Source organism: Myotis nattereri, assembly GCF_964212035.1.
Source record: "Myotis nattereri genome assembly, chromosome: 13".
Lineage (NCBI taxonomy): Eukaryota > Metazoa > Chordata > Mammalia > Chiroptera > Vespertilionidae > Myotis > Myotis nattereri.
The window spans coordinates 58,995,517-59,007,146 of NC_138088.1; the positions used below are offsets into that span (position 1 = coordinate 58,995,517).

The 11,630-nt window shown below is 56.9% G+C and overlaps 1 protein-coding gene across 2 annotated transcripts in view; it reads right to left on the minus strand.

The window, feature by feature from the left end:
- Positions 1-11,630, minus strand: part of DOCK1 (dedicator of cytokinesis 1) — a 290,957-nt gene that overhangs the window by 129,601 nt on the left and 149,726 nt on the right. The window lies entirely within an intron of this gene.

An 11,630-nucleotide genomic window follows, 5' to 3' on the forward strand; every position in this document is an offset into this window, starting at 1 on the left:
CTCGGGTAAGCACACACACGAGCAGATCTGAGGCCAAGCACAGTCACGTGGAAAAGGGGAGGTCATGACGACGCCCCGGACAACACTGGCATCGTGCGAAGAATCCTCTCGTAGGTGGGGAGACCCGCACCCCGTCCCCACCGCGGTGCCACTGCGCCCTTCGCCCCCAGCCTGAAATGAGCCGCGTGCCGTTCAAGAGGCAGAGTCCTCCCAGGGTTGATTTGAATATTTCATAAAATTATTGAACGACTTCAATATTTTAAAGCAAAAACTTAGTGTGACTGGCATGACACGGCAACGCTTTTCTTACCCTGAAATTCGCAGGCAAACGTTTGGGTGAGCCTTTATCGGGTATTTGAGCTAACCCTGAAACTCAAATGCAGGGGAACATTGTAACTTTGCACCAGTTTATCTTAAAAGTCTATTTCACTTACTGATTCAGGAGAGACTAGCGATTTGGTGCCACATTGTGGGGGCCCTGATTCATACAAACAAGCTGTTTAGATGCCTCGTCCTGGGGAAGCAGGAAGCCACAGGTATAGGTTGGAACCTCTGGACTAGGGACGATAATGCCTGTTTCAGATCCAGAGGTGCTGTGAGGTCTCCAAGCAACCAAGACGCTACTACCTCTCAGACTCAGAAAAACCATCACTTCAGAATTTCCTGGTGGCAAATGCAGTTCCTGCCGTAGAGTCCTTCAGAGGCCTCTGGCCCAGAAGCCACCAGGGTATTCGGGCTGAGGCTGAGTCACATGGACCCCAGATGTCACTCAGGCCGTGATGAATGAGTGTGGGGACTGGGAGGGACACAGAGATATTATCCAGTGACACTCCAGCGATCCGAACAAAAGCGGCCCCTCTAAGCGCGGCGCCGTCTTCCTGCCGCAGGCGGCCTAGTCCCAGCGCGGCCTGGGGCTGGAGGAAGTGGACTGGGATGCAGAAAAGCATCTGTGAGGGACAAGAAGGAATCGCGCCTCTAAATCATTAACCTTTTGACCATATTTCAAAGGGACTTAGAAAGAACCGTCTCCAAAGTCATTATTTGCAGGCGTTGCTCTGACCGAGCGATTATTCGAAGCGCCGCGTGTCCACACACACGCGTGGTTGCCGTGTCCTCTCTGCCAGGGCGTCTATCGGAAAGGCCCGGAGGGAGGGCCCTGCTTGCGCACGCAGGGTCCCCGAGCGTCATTCCCGGAGCCACGGCGGGGGGAAGACACTTCTCTTTTAAAATTAATATTGAGAAATTAGTTGCATTTTATTTTAAGAGTTTTTTATGAATCCTCACCTGAGGATATTTTTCCATGGATTTTTAGAGAGAGTGGAAGGGAGGGAGAGAGACAGAGAAACACTGATGTGAGAGAGACACACAATTGGTTGCCTCCTGCACGCGGCCCAGGGCTGGGGATCGAGTCTGCGATCGACGCACAGGTGCTCGAGACCAGAATCAAACCCACGACCCTTCAGTCCATGGGCCTACGCTCTATCCACTGAGCCACACCGGCTAGAGCGTGAAGACACTTTTTTAAAAATCTTAACAGCCGACACAATGCTGGCTGAAGTTGATGTTGTAGTTATTCTGGAAAATTCCAATTCAGTCCTTAATAACCTAGCCGTGGGCATCAAGTGAAGTGCAGTAGCGATAGCACATGAGACGTGAGGAGGAGGAGACGGCGGGGTGCCGAGAACGACAGGCGGCCTTGCAAACAACTCCCTCCTCCGGGCTCCGGGCTCCGGGCTCCGAGGAAGGGGAGGCTGAGGTCTGGGGGCCTCACTGCCGTTGCTCGGCCGGGAGCCGGCGGGAGCCCCCGGGGTCACGGTCCACCTCAGTGACACCGGCCAGTCTCTGGGTTCCCCCTCTGTCCTTTCCCCTGGGAGGGGGCTCCCTCCACACCCCCCGGGGGCTGTGCCCTGGGAAGTACCTGGGATTGCCGGCTGCCGGTTTCTGTCGCTGCCATGGGCCCCCCAGAGGTCAGGCTCAGAACAACGCATGCGATCTGCATGTGCTTCCTGAGGCCTGCTGCTCTGGTGGTTGCGAGGGGGGCCCCTGGGACTGTGGTAGGACTCGAATGCGGGGCTCGGAAACAGGCGAGCCCAGGATGGGCCTGTGCAGGAGGGGGGCTGTCTGTGGGCTCGTGCTGAGCGGGAGCCGCCGTGGCCAGGCCGTGCATGCGGGGGTGCAAGTCCAAGTGGTGGGCAGGAGGGAGCGGAGGCGGGAGAGGCCAGGACAGAACCCAGGGCCTGCGCTGGAGGCTCCCGGAGAGGGATGCCCTCGGAGACAAGGGTTGAGACAGGCCCTCTGGGCCCAGCACATGCAGGTCCTGGGGCTTGAGCCCCGTGGTCAGGTGCTCAGAGCAAAGACGTGCATGGAGAGGAGAGGTGACAGGGCAGAGGTTTCGGGGGGACTGGAGAGTGGAGAGGCGGCTGGAGCCCGTCTCAGGAGGAACCGGCAGGGCAGGCCGTGGGTCACCCACCCCCGAAGGTGTGGACAGTAGCACCCATTCCCGGGAGATCAGGTCTTTAGAGCTGGAGACAAAGCAGAGAGGGGGGCTTGGAGACCAGGCGGCGGGTGTGACAGGTGAGGACTAACGGGTGCCCAGGGGACGGACCCATGGCCCTGGGGGGGGGGGGGGTGGAAGGGGGCGCTGTGAGAGAAACTCGGGGTGGCAGGTCTTTGTAGCTTGGCCCCGGGAAAAGGGATGAAAAGATGGCGCCCCGGGCCAACGGGGGTGGAGGGCGACTCACTGAGCCCAGAAGTCAGGAGGCAGAGGGCTTCTGGCGAGAGACCTGCTTCCTGTTAGAAATCCGGGCTTGAGATTTTAACTGGGAACATTGTTTTTTAAACTGAAGTTTTTCACCACCTTGTACTTCTTACAACTTCCATAAGAAAGACTTCCAAACAGGAGAAAAACGGACCGAAGGACCCACAGCACAGAAATGATGAAAGGCCTTCGTACTCTCCAATCACAGGTTCCTAACCAATACCGAACGTGGCTGGCTGTGCACAATAAACCCGGGCGGTGGTTTTTCTAGAAATTCAGGGGATCCAGGCTGAGCAATAAGTTTTTCTCTCCCCTTTCCACGTGTCCCCTCTTCTAGCAGGAAGGACCAGGAGAGGCTGTGGAGAGGGAGGTGGCTTATCGAGACGGATGGTTCTCACATCCAGCCCCTCCGTGTAGGGGGGGAAATCCATCATAGATTGGGTTTCCGACCATCAAACGCAACCGTAGAGTTTCCTGGGGTGACAGTTCACGTGGTGAGCTGGACGGGGAAGAAAACGCGCTGCCGTCACTGACGCTTCCTGACAGCATTAGAGTAAAAACGGCACAAGAAGCCACGAGAAACGCGCACTGCCGGTCAGAGAGATGCTCGGACGCCCAGGTGCTGGCGTCTTCACTGGAGGGCGTTTCCACTGGAGTTTTACCCAAACGCTGGGGAGTCACAGGGTCCCCCAGACAGCCAGAGGGGCCTGCCTCAGCCTTGACCTCACGTCTCAACCTGACATTGTGACATCAACCCCAGTGACCTATGCGCCATATCCATCAATTTATCTCTCCTCCTCCTTCTCCTCCCCCTCCCCCTCCTCCCCCTCCCCCTCCTCCCCCTCCACTTCCTCCTCCCCCTCCCCCTCCTCCCCCTCCCCCTCCTCCCCCTCCACTTCCTCCTCCCCCTCCTCCTCCCCCTCCTCCCCCTCCATTTCCTCCTCCCCCTCCTCCCCCTCCTCCTTCTCCTCCTCCTCTTCCCCCTCCCCCTCCTCCCCTTCCACTTCCTCCTCCTGGATTCTCCTCCTCCTTCTCCTCCCCCTCCCCCTCCCCCTCCTCCTCCTCCTCCTCCTTCTTCTCCTCCCCCTCCCCCTCCTCCTCCCCCTCCCCCTCCTCCTCCATCTACACTGGTACCTAAAGGTTTGCTTTTATTTTTCTTTCTTCCTTGTTGAAATCACGTGGCTCAGGAGAAAGGCTGCCTGTTGGTCATGCATTTGAGACTCAAACAGCTCGGAGAGTGCGGCCGGCATTCGTCGCAGGGAAAGGTCACACGCGTGCAGGCAGGCGTCGAGTTTAAAGCAGAGAAATGCGGCGGAGGGCGTTTCTCCCTGTCACACCTCTTCTCCATTCCGCTTCCCGGGCCACCGAGGAGGCCAGGACAGCGGCTCTCCTCCGTTACTCGCTGGGTCTGGTTTCTCAGTGGTCAGCTCGATGCTACAGTGTAACTGCTCTTCCCGACAGTCTCATCCCCCCTCCCAGCCCACAGCCCCGGTGCAGGAAGAGGGTCGCGCCAGGGAGGTGCCCAGAGAAATGGAAACAGAAAGCTGAGGGACCGGGTGGTGCCTGGGTGTCACTCCGTGCCTCACGGGGCGGGAAACCGGGAGGCCCTGCCTCGACGCCCGCCGGGGTTTGTTTCGCCCCAGGACGAGCTGTCAGGCTCCGTTCTGGACGGAGGAGGGGGGCTGTTGTAACCGCCCCCGGGAGAGCAGTCAGGCTGACAGTGTGGCTCCACCTATCAGCAGGACAGGTGCCCGGGCCACAGCAGGCGGGACCATGTGGTCCACCTGGACCTCCGTTCCTGAGCCCGCCCTTGCCTCTGTGCCTATGCCTGTCTGTCCATCTGTCTGTGTGGCTCTCACTCTCATTCCCTGCCCCCCGCCTTTATCTCTCTTTCTAGTTCCTCATTTCCCTTTTTCTTCCTCTCCACGTTCACACGGTCGCACAGAATTACATTTCTAACTATTAATTCTATTTATTAACGACTTTATATTCCGTGTTCTCAATTCAAATAAGGAAAACCTGGAAGACATTCATTTCATTCAAAACCTTCGTGCCAAACCACATTCCCCTCAGAAGTCGCCCAACTCACAGGTGGGAGCTGCCCCGAAGGCCCACGGCTGCCTCTAAGCAAGCATGTCAAACTCGGCCCGGGGGCCGCATGCCTCATTTATTTGGCCTGTGGCTGCCTCTGCAGCAAGCATGTCAAACTCGGCCCATGGGCCGCATGCCTCATTTATTTGGCCCGCGTTAGCCTTTGAGTTTGACATGCTTGCTCTACAGCGAACACCTGAGTCCGATGAGAAGGCAGGGAATAGCCGAGATTCCACACTCTGCTCTCCTTATTCCACGCTACTGAGATTTTTCAGTTAAATTCTTAGTTTATTTCTCCACAACTACATCCCACCCGCAAGAAGAAAGCTGGATGACTTTACAGACCTATAGGCAGGCCCCATGAACTTCATGAGTAAATATAAAACAGACACCACTCGCACCATCTTCTCACTGTTCTGTGGACCACCTCTCCATCCCTCCATCTACCAGTTCCTACCAAGAACATTCGCCCCGTTCCCATGTCCACGGGGACACGCTCGCTCTGCTGGGTCGGGTCTAGACTGGTCACGGCGTCTCCAGGTGATGGGCGGTTCCCGAGGTTGCCCAGGAGACGCAATGGAAGGAGAGACATGCTTCACCCACGCCCTCTGTTCCACTCAGATCAGACCATCCCTGTGCCATGTTTAGCTCAAGTGTCAGATGTAAGTCCAGAGAAGTCAAGCCGTTCCCACACTTGACCTGGCTGACGGGGTGTGGGGCCCGCACACTCACCCTGCCGCTGGCCATGCACGGAGAGAGGCTGGCTGTGACACGCTCACTCCTCCCTTCTCCCTGGCTTGCTCCCTCCGCATAAACCCAAGGCCTGGCCGGTCCCCAGGGGGCTGGGCACAGGGAAGGCGGGAGGGGCGCTACGATGGGTAACATGGGGGCCCGCTCTGGTGGGAAGAGACGGGCAAGCACACGGGCCGTGTCAGGAAGTCCGCTGCGCCTTGAACTCTGACCTCAGCTGTAGCGAACGGGTCCGTTCCGGCGGAATCCTGCCCGGGGTCCCTCCCGAGATTCAACCGGGAGAAGCAGGGGGGAGACGTACTCTTTTGACGTAGTTATTTCTTGGAAAAAATCAATGTTCTAATTTTAGCTCCAGATATATCGTGAGTCAACACGTGCCATTTAGTAAAAACCACGCGGATGCGTCATAGACCATCCGAAAGGCGAACCGCTCCCGACACTGGTTCCCTGGGTGGGTGTTTTCTTGGGAGTGAGCTCCCGGAGGGCTGAAGAGGAGGCAGCGCCAACCTCTGCAGCCCCCACCGCCGGTGATGGCTGCTAAGTCACCTGGAACCGCCAGGGAGGGAGCCAGGCGGCATTGGCTATGGTACCGGTAACGCAATGCTCCCCTGAGCTCCTCGCACAACTAGAGGCCGTGTCTGCACGCCCCCGGGAGCCCCGGGAGAGGAGAGCGCAGGAGTCCCTCAGCTCACAGAGGCATTCGGGGAGTTTCTGGGACCAGGCTTTTTGGATGTTGTTTGTTAGCGGCGCCAACTGCTGCAAATAACATTAATTCCGCACACTCTGTAACATCCCATTAGGAGGAGGCATTTTTCCACTTGATTTTCTCCAATATCATAAAATTTTGCTAATTCATGTCTACTCATTTGCATTCCATTTGGACAGAAAATGAGCAAGGGTTACTGTCAGTAGAAGCTGAGAATCAAACACCTCGGTGAAACGCAAACAGAGAGGAAAGGCTGGTCATTTCCGGGACCGACAAGCCCCCTACCCCACGCCCCGAGCACCGCGGAGAGCATGGTGGGTCCTTGCTTTGTCCCCTCTGGAAGCAGGCCAGCGTGAGTCCGGGGGGCAAGACTGAGCCACGTCACGGGGCCGCAGTAATGGACTATAGGTTTTCTGCCGGTTAGAACATGTTTTCTGAAATCACGGACACGGATGAGTTAGGGCCCCACCGAGATGGTTTTTCTTCTGCCTCTAATCCTGCTCTGACACCCTAGGAGTGGCCCCGCGCCTGCTTCCGGCGGGATGGCCATTGGTCCCAATGAGGGCGGGCTCCCCGCAAGACCCCACTCACGGGTTGAACGGGGCTCGGACGGCTCCCTCCGACAGGCTGCCACGCTGAGATGGTGGCATCCTCCCTGAATGCTCCCTCTCGGGGGTAGTATTCATCTAGTTCCCCATTTCTGTCCTCATAACCAGACGCGTGGCAGGAAAAACGTCATTTCAGTGAATTAAAGAGAATTAAGCAGGATAATGAATCTAACTGAGCCAGGGTCCCGATCTATAAGCAGGGAGCTGGCCTGAGGGCAGGGTTTCCGTGGGCGGGGCAGTCCCTGCCTGCAAAGCAGGCCGAGGGAGCCCTTTCACTGGGGAAGGCGCTCACTCCTGGGGGGGCCCGCCCCTTCCCTGGCCCCGGAAGCTGCATGTGAAAGACCCACAGTGTCCTGTCGCCGCCCCCCACTCTGCGTGGCCTGATGTCCAGGCGTTCCCTGGGCGTGAGGAAGAAAATGCTGACCCACTTATTCTTGAGTTCCCGCCAGCACCTCCGACTCCAAGGTGTCCAGGGCAGGACAGACACCAGAGAAACCAGTAATATTACAGGGCCCTTCGCAGGCTCGCCGCCTGGCTGGCCCGGCTCCTCTGCCGTCTCCCCAGGCAACAGGATGGGGGGGTGTGGGCAGAACAAGCCTGCCCCCCGCCCCCGCCCCCCGCCCTGTCTATGGGCTGCGTCCCCCCCATGTGGACCACACGCAGGGCCACACCGGGGCCTCTCCGTCAGGGCAGGCTCGGTCCGAGGGCAGCAGGTCCTGGACTTCTCTCGGTGCTGCCGGCATCCCGGTCCCTCAGACCCTCAGTGAGGCTCCCGGCCACCCCCTTCTTTCTTCTGGTTAAAGCAGATGCACATCCCCCCCCCTCCATCACTCCCCCTCCCCCCCCCCCCGCCACCAGGATTTGCTTGCACATGGATACTTCCTCCACTAAGCACGCTCTGGCTGCCCAACCTGTCCCTCCACATCTGGATCCACACGCACGTCGACCTATGCCCAGGAGCGCGCGCGCACACACACACAGTCCATACTTTGAAATTCATTTATTCATGCAAGGCTCCCTCTTAATAACAACAGACGACTTGTGGGAGACCGCTTCTCCACAGTCTAGTTATTTCCGGGGTTTTCTTACTGGGACGCAAGTTCTTGTACTGTCCAGAGCCCGATCCCGCCATCTGCCCGGCCGTGGGCTGATGCTGCCCGCGTTCCCGTAACTGGCAGACGGTCTAACACTGTAGCCCTTCCTGGGGCACGGGGTGGGGGGCATCGCTCTTCCCAAGGGCGCTGTCTCGTCACGCTGGGGACCACGTCTGTTCACAGTCTTCAGGGCCACTAGGCAGACGCTCTCACTGAGCAGTTTCTCTGTGTTTCCCTGCGTGGCTACATTCTCTCCACGATGGTCATCTGAGTGGCCGCTGTGAGTGGATGGAGACCGGAGGTGACTAACGTCTTGTTAGGCATTCGGTTCTCTGTGCCGTGCCCTTGTCGCCGGAGTGTTTACTGTATAAGCCATTCATTTACAGCGGCTCGCGGCGACGGCCCTTGCCCCTCATCTAAGCGTATGGCGTTTACATATTGACCACTCACACTTGATTATGAAATTCAATTTGGAGGAAATTAAGACGTTTCTATTCCAAATAGCTCCCCGCCACCATGCTCCCGGCGCCGGACAGGCACGCCATGACGAGCCCGTTTCCCCGGAACAGCGCGGTCCGGGGAATCCTACAACCGTTTCCTTAGGAGCATAAGCCTCACGAGCTCCTGCGGCTTCAGAGCCCAGACAGGAACTTCAAGGGCCAGAGTCCACGCTCTCGGGGACCCGCCAGGCAAGGCCGGTGGAGACACCACGCGGGGTTCCAGGCAGCCTCCGCGGGGCTTGTGCTCTGGGCCAGCGGGCTCCCAGGACCCAGCAGGACGTGCTCTGCCCACCTGCACCCAACGCTGGTGGCAAAGGGAGCTGGTCTCGGGCCTGAGATTTCACGGCACACAGGAGGCCCGTCAGGAGAGGAGTCTTGTCTCTCAGCCTCTCCATCGGAGGCTCGAGAAGGACAACAGGACCTGGCCTACGAGGAGGTGCAGGGGGTCCAGGAGGACCCGGGAGGGAAGCGCGCAGAAGGCTGGCAGCGGTGAGGACACAGAGCGCACGGCCTGAAGGTGGCGGCACCAGGAACAGGGTCCGTTCATTTGCCGAGTGAAGGCACGAGGCGTGAAGGCGGGTGCCGGGAGGTTCCGTTTGACTCCTGGGTGCTCATCTGTCACACACCCCGTTTTCTTTCACGTCAACATCACTTCCTTAAAGGGAGGGATGTGCCCGCCTTCCTATGGAAGGAATTTTCAATGTGCAGAGCTTTCCGTCCTGAGTGTGAGAAGCATGTCAGCGGGCCACGGACAGGAATTCACTGCAAAACCTCCCGGCCTCCCTACCCGTGCCGTGGGGACAACTCGATCCCATTACTTAAGAAAAGGATCGGCGAGGCCTGGCCGGCGTGGCTCAGTGGTTGAGCATCAGCCTATGAACCAGGAGGTCATGGCTGGATTCCCGGTCAGGGCACAGGCCTGGGTTGCAGGCTCGATCCCCAGTGTGGGGCTGTGCAGGAGGCCGCTGATCCATGATTCTCGCTCATTATTGATGTTTCCATCTCTCTTTCACCCTCTCCCTTCCTCTCTAAAATCAATAAAAAATATTTTTTTAAAAAAGGGTCGGCGACAACTGATGAGAATTCCTATTTGTTACCATCGTTTTTACTTACAAGGAAATGATTTCTATCATTAGCAGCTTCCCTGTAAAACAGAACAGCTTAGGACTTTTGATTATTATGATGACGATGTTGCCCCTGGCCATTCATTTTTCTGATTTGCTCTATTAGTGTGATGGTTGGGCCCAAGACTCTGGGTATCTTTCAAACCAGCAGACTGAGGTAAGAAAATTATTTCGGTGCAGTTCCTGGCAAGCCGTGATGATGAATAGTGTGGCAGGACAAACTTATTCAGACACACATTTTTCAGGAGTGGCAGGGAAAAGGCTGAAAAATTACTAGTAAATTGCTTTTTGTAAAAATGCTCTCCCTTTCCAATTTCCCCTCGGCGGACGGTCTTCTGCGGGAAGATGGCGCCGTGTTCTCCCGGAGCTGGACCGCCGGGGCAGGTGAAGGATGAACAGGAGCGGAGAGTCAGGGTTACCATTTAATCTTCTTGCTGGGCTCCCCCACTCTCCCCCACACTGGGCCTGTCGCGTGCATCTTTTTAACCAGTGGGGATAAGTGCCTCTGAAACCGCGGTTCTCAACCTGTGGGTCGCGGCCCCTTTGGTGGTCGAACGACCCTTTCACCGGGGTCGCCTAAGACCATCCTGCATATCAGATATTTACATGACGATTCATCACAGCATGAGGAACTGTATTTAAAGGGCCAGAAGGTTGAGAACCACTGCTCTAAATGAGACGTATTGTTGCCCTGGCTGGTTTGGCTCAGTGGAGAGAGTGTTGGCCCGCAAACTGAAGGGTCCCGGGTTTGATTCCTGGTCAGGGCACATGCCTGGGTTGCGGGCTCCATCCCCAGTGGGGGGCGTGCAAGAGGCGCCAATCCATGATTTTCTCTCAACACTGATGTTTCTATCTCTCTCTCCCTCTCCCTTCCTTGCTCAGAAATCAATAATTTTAAAAATAAGTAAATAAATAAAAGATACATCGTGTCTGTCCTTAGCAGCACTCCAGAGAAGTCCAGGCCCCCCCCAGGGCAGCCCCAAAGGTCTGTCATCAGGCAGGCGGGGCGGCCGGAGCCTGATCTAGTCCACTCTCCGGGCTCACGGCCCTGAGCCCCTGACCATGCCTCTCGGGGCGCCAGGCTCTGATGCCAGGGCCCTGCACACCTCAGATCCTCCCCGCGGCCTTCTCCTGGAACACACGGGGAGGTGGGAGCAAATGCTCAGTCCACAAACAATACACTAACTCTCTTCTCAACCCTCAAACAAGTCCTTCCACACGCAACTAACAGCTGCGGATCTGCCGACCAGCGCGAGCGAAGGCGTTTACCCCCCTGGTGTCCCCGAGAGGAGTCCGGGGCCACCTGCATCTTTTTAGCGGCATTTAATAATTCAGCCCAAGATGAATCTGCATGATGAACAAGCATAAAGCCGCGTGATTTTATTTTCTCTCAGGATTTAAAGACCGAAACCACCACCATTGTTTTCATTTCCAGGGGTTGTCATCAAAACACAAAACTTGATTCTAGAATGAATCATTTTTTTTAAGTATTTTCAAATACCACTCTGGATGGAATCGGGGGGGGGGCGGGGGGGGCGGCTAATGGGGCCTTTGTAGATGCAGGGAAGCCGCGCTGTTTCGTGGCTGGTGCTAACCCCCCGAAACCAGCCGCACCCCGATTTGTCCTTCATGGTCCCCCACAAAGTGGCGGCCCACTCTCCCCCGGCGTCCCGAAAGGCTCACGTAAATAGACTTATTTCAGTTCCTCAACGTGGGGCTCTCCGCGTTTATCTGATCAGGAGCTAGACAGTCCAATAAAAGGCCTTTAAGAGAAAACAGCAATCCCCTTGCATTCCAGTAATAGATTAATCACGTCACCCTCAAAAAATAGTAAAAACCCAAACCAGATAAATCGCATTCGGAGGACCATCTGCCTGGGAAGCGGAGCTGTGCGCGTGGGAACGGTAATTTGCAGGCAGGAGCGGCGCGGCCCCGGTCTCGTGATGAACACAGTGAAACGGGTTTGTCGAATGGGGAGCACGCGTTTCGATCAAAGGAA